Here is a 4761-nt window from a genome sequence, read left to right as displayed (position 1 = left end):
AGGGGACTAGTAGTTGGACTGCTAACATGACTTGTACATTTGTAAATATTTTTAAACATTAAGCCTTGATATTTGTAAATTTGTAAATATATTAGTTCATATAATTAGCTTAATTATATGCTCGCATTTCACTTTTAGTTAGTTTCAAATATTCTCTGAAAACGAACATGAACGACCAATGAACGTATAGTACTATAGAGCTTGAGTGCGTTTAGCAATTATAAAAGAATAAATAGTAATAAATATAACAAACAAAACTGGATTTGGAAAAAAAAAGGGGAAAAGGTCATTGGTACCGGTTGGAAATACCAACCGGTACCAAAGGAGCTGCCACCTTGCGTCAGCATGGCAGCCTCTTTGGTACCGGCTGGTCTTTTCAACCGGTACCAGTGGAAGCCTAAGGCACCGGTTGAAAAACCCGGTGTCTTAAGGCGAGACCATTGGTCGCGGTTGCAGGGCACCGGTTGGGAAACCGATGCCTTTGGCCCTTCTCAGCCGGTGCTCAAGGCCCGTTTTCTAGTAGTGATATGATGCATTCCTTATTACAATGATCATGGACAAGTACATGATGGATCGCCACCGATCGCCCACTGGCCACGCAACCATCGCAGTCACTTCACTAGCTAGTTCAACAAATGAACAAGAAAGCCCGTGGCGTCGTCTCCTGCCATGCATCTCGCGCGATCCAATGGATCTACCACCGGCGGCCTCCTTCGTTGCCGTTGCGCTCACCACCGTGCTCTTCCTCATGACCATCCTCCGCCGCCGGAAGCCCAAGCGCAGGTACAACCTCCCACCGGGCCCTCGGCCATGGCCGGTGATCGGCAACCTCAACCTGATGGGCACGCTCCCACATCGCTCCGTCCATGCACTCTCCAAGCGGTACTGACTGCTCATGTCCCTCCGGTTCGGCTCCTTCTCCGTCGTCGTCGGCTCGTCGGCGGACGCCGCCCGGTCCATCCTCAGGACCCACGACCTGGCGTTCGTCGACCACCCAAGGATGGCGGCCGGCAGGTACACCGGCTACGGCTACTCCGACGTGCTGTGGGCGCCCTACGGCGCGTACTGGCGCCAGGCGCGCAGGCTGTGGAAGACCCAGATCCTGAGCGCGCGGCGGCTCAGGTCGCACGAGCACGTCCGCGACGAGGAGGTGCGTGCCATGCTCCGCGGCCTCTACGAGCACGGGCCGCCACCGGCGGGGGCGGCGGGGCGCGCGGTGGTGCTCCTGGATCACCTCTTCATTGCGAACCTCACCGCGATCTCGCGCATGGTGCTGGGCAAGAAGTACATTGTCCACGGCGGTACAGCTGGTTCAGGGCCGCCGGCGACGATGCCGGAGGAGTTCAAGTGGATGATCGACGAGTTCTTCTTCCTCGGCGGCGCGCTCAACGTCGGGGACATGATCCACTGGCTGGGCTGGCTGGACCCGCAGATCGGGAGGATCAAGAGGCTGGGCGAGATGTTCGATCGGTTCCTAGAGCAAGTCCTGGACGAGCACGACGGGCGGCGACGGCGGGAGGGCGAGGAGTTTGCTGCCTCGGGCATGGTCGACTTGCTGTTGGAGCTCGCTGACGACCCAAACCTCGAGGTCCCGATCGGGTGGGATTATAGGTGGCCAAACGGGCGGCACGGCCCGGCCCGGCACGGGCCCGTCTAAGCATGGCCCGTTTAGGCACGACCCGCTTAAGCACGAAAATATTAACGGGCCGTGCCGTGTCTGCCCATGGGCTGAAGTGCCGGCCCAGGCACGACCCGAAATTGATTTAATCGGGCCGGGCCGGCCCGTTTGGCCCGGCAGCCCGAAAATGTTTAAATAGGGTTTGATAATGTATAATATAGTATTTAAACGGGGTGCTACCCATCGGGCCGATCGGGCCGCCCTTTTTCGGGCCGTGCCTGGACGCATCCATGGGCTGACAGTGAGGCCCAGGCACGGCCCGGCTATCGTGCCCGTGCCGGCCCGAGCCCAATAATATTCGGGCCCGTGCCGTGCTCGGGTCGGGCTAATATGGGCCGGGCTTCGGGCCCCCATGGGTATCGGGCCAAATGGCCATTTATAGGTGGGATGGCGTCAAGGGATTCACGCTGGTAAGACTGGATGTTCACTAATTATATTATATTAACTAGTCTGTCAACCCGTGCTCCCTCACAGGCTAGTTAAATATATCTAATAATTATTTCTCTCATGGTCTCTTTAACTAATTAAATATTCTAATCCAGTATTGTAAAGTTTGTATTTACCATTATGTAATTGTAATAAATGTGATAGATTTAGTTACTAACAATTTTTTTCTCACTTTACATCACACATCCATATATATTTGATATGTATTTAATTAAATACTTTGTTTGAGCTATTTGAACAATATGAAAATTGATATTCTTATCTCTTCTCTTATACATGAATATACGGTGACACACATTATGGTTAGTATTTTTATATAAACAATAACAATAATAATATATTAGTAATGATAGAAATAGTAATTTAGAATTTTATTTTGATGCAATTCAAGATTTTATTATAATAATATAATTTTTATTTATACTTTTGGTTTATTTTAACTTTTATTATGTTATCAGTGGATATTATATACAAAAACTTGGGGGGTTATTTGATATTATTTTATAATGGCATAAGTGGGTAATTTACATGAAGATTAGGGGTTTACTTTAGATTATTTTTTTATAATGGCAGAGGTGGGTAATTTAGATACATGTTTAGGGGATTACTTTAATCTACTTTTATAATGGCAAAGGTGGGTAATTTATTATAAAAAATAATAGATCCAATAGCTATTATGATTGGTGTTGCCAAATTGATGGCCGGATGTTTCTGATTTTTGTGAGAATTTGTAGAATTTCTCTATTTTTTAGACTATCCACTTGGGATCATAGGTGGCTTCATCTTGAGACTTCAAAGGAACCTCCAATTAGTAATAGTATGATTGGGTTAGTTAGTACTCCATTTCAGCAAGCCGGGATCGATAATGTTTTCAACTCCTTTCTCTGAAAGAAATTGCACAAATTCTTTTATATTAGGTAGATAAGGCCGTGCATTGCTACAGATAAAATTATTATATGTAACGGGTATGTATAGATGTCTATATGTTAATTTGTAGGTATTACGTGATCAAGTTGTGGACGACGTGGCTTATCCGACTTTTATATATGGGATAGACTAAGACCCATCTATCAATTACACAAGATAGACCAAACTAAAAATATAGGTATAAAAATTACTGCTTTAGAAATAGGTAGAGATCAGATAGTGCGGCTCACCTTCTATTCTAGTAGTTTACCAATAGCTAAAATGAGCAAAATTAATAAATAAATTTTCAATAGTTCAGTAATGGGCCGGCTATTACTTAACATTGTTTAGTAATTTGTTAAATTTAGTTTAGTACTTTAACAATTATTTTTGCTAGTAAGCGAAGGTGGGTTTAGAATAACATTCTACACACCTTGGGTGTAGAATAGCATTGCAGTTGAAGTAGATATAGATATATTGATACCAGCAAAATTTCTAAATCAATATCAAAAGGAGTAGTTGTGATTATTCTTCTAGAAAATAATTAACACTGCTGCGTTCTTGACTTCTCGTAGGACCTGATCGTTGGCGGCACAGACACCTCGTCCGTGACCATCGAATGGGCCATGTCGGAGCTCCTCCGAAATCCCGATGCCCTCGCCAAGGCCACCGAGGAGCTGGACCGCGTCATCGGCCGCGAACGCCTCGTCACCGAGGGGGACATCCCGAACCTCCCGTACACGGAGGCCATCGTCAAGGAGACCATGCGCCTGCACCCGGTGACGCCATTGCTGGCGCCCCGGATGTCCCGGGAGGACGCATCCCTGGGCAGCTACGACATTCCGACGGGCACGCTCGTGTTCGTCAACGTCTGGGCCATCGGCCGCGACCCTGCCGTGTGGGGTGACGACGCCGACGAGTTCCGGCCGGAGAGGTTCGTCGGGAGCAGCGTGGACGTGAAGGGGCAAGACTTTGAGCTGCTCCCGTTCGGCTCCGGTCGCCGGATGTGCCCCGGCATTGGTATTGGGCTAAAGATGGTGCAGGTGGTCCTAGCAAACCTGGTGCACGGCTTTGCATGGAGGCTCCCCGATGGCATGGCCAAGGAGGAGCTGAGCATGGAGGAGACGTTCGGGTTGACCATGCCACGCATGGTCCCGCTCCAAGCCATCCCGGAGCCTAGGCTCCCGGGTCACCTATATGCAGGGCCATGATGCATATGTGCTTGCGTCCCTCGCCTGCATTATTATCTCAATATCTCTGCGTGTGTATGTGAACAACAAGTATATATGGTGCATGTGTTTGAGCCAATAAGAAAAATCTAGAAATAGATAGGTTGGTGGTTCTTGCCAATAAGAAAAAATGTAATTTAAAGTCGAATAAATTACTAGATGAGAGTAATGAGGAAAGGGATGCTAGACTGGAAGCAGTTCTCAGCCACGTGTGTGGTAATCTAAATGAGAATATGCAAGACCTGGAGTCTGATCACATTATCGATCTCTCTCCGGTAATTCGTAAGAAAAAGTCTAGTACTGCCAAAAATCCTAAAACTGGCAGAATCCCCAAAAAAACAAAAAACCCTTCCAAAATCGTTATCAAATGAAAGAGATTTTTTGGAATAGCAGAGGTCTTGGGGACTTGGCTAAACACAGATTTTTGTCTGATTTGGTTAAGGAAGAGCAAATTAGTTTCATAGATCTTTCCGAGACTGGTAGGGATGATTTTCCAGATCA

At 47.4% G+C, this 4761-nt stretch overlaps 1 pseudogene; it reads left to right on the top strand.

Annotated features, from left to right (window-relative positions):
* The first annotated feature begins 688 nt into the window (after nucleotides 1-688).
* On the top strand, nucleotides 689-4242 carry LOC120648709 (annotated as a pseudogene).
* Nucleotides 4243-4761: the final 519 nt, after the last annotated feature.

This window comes from Panicum virgatum, chromosome 9K (assembly GCF_016808335.1).
Source record: "Panicum virgatum strain AP13 chromosome 9K, P.virgatum_v5, whole genome shotgun sequence".
NCBI lineage: Eukaryota > Viridiplantae > Streptophyta > Magnoliopsida > Poales > Poaceae > Panicum > Panicum virgatum.
The sequence above is the reverse complement of the archived record's forward strand: the minus strand, read 5'-3'. Positions and strand labels throughout refer to the sequence as shown.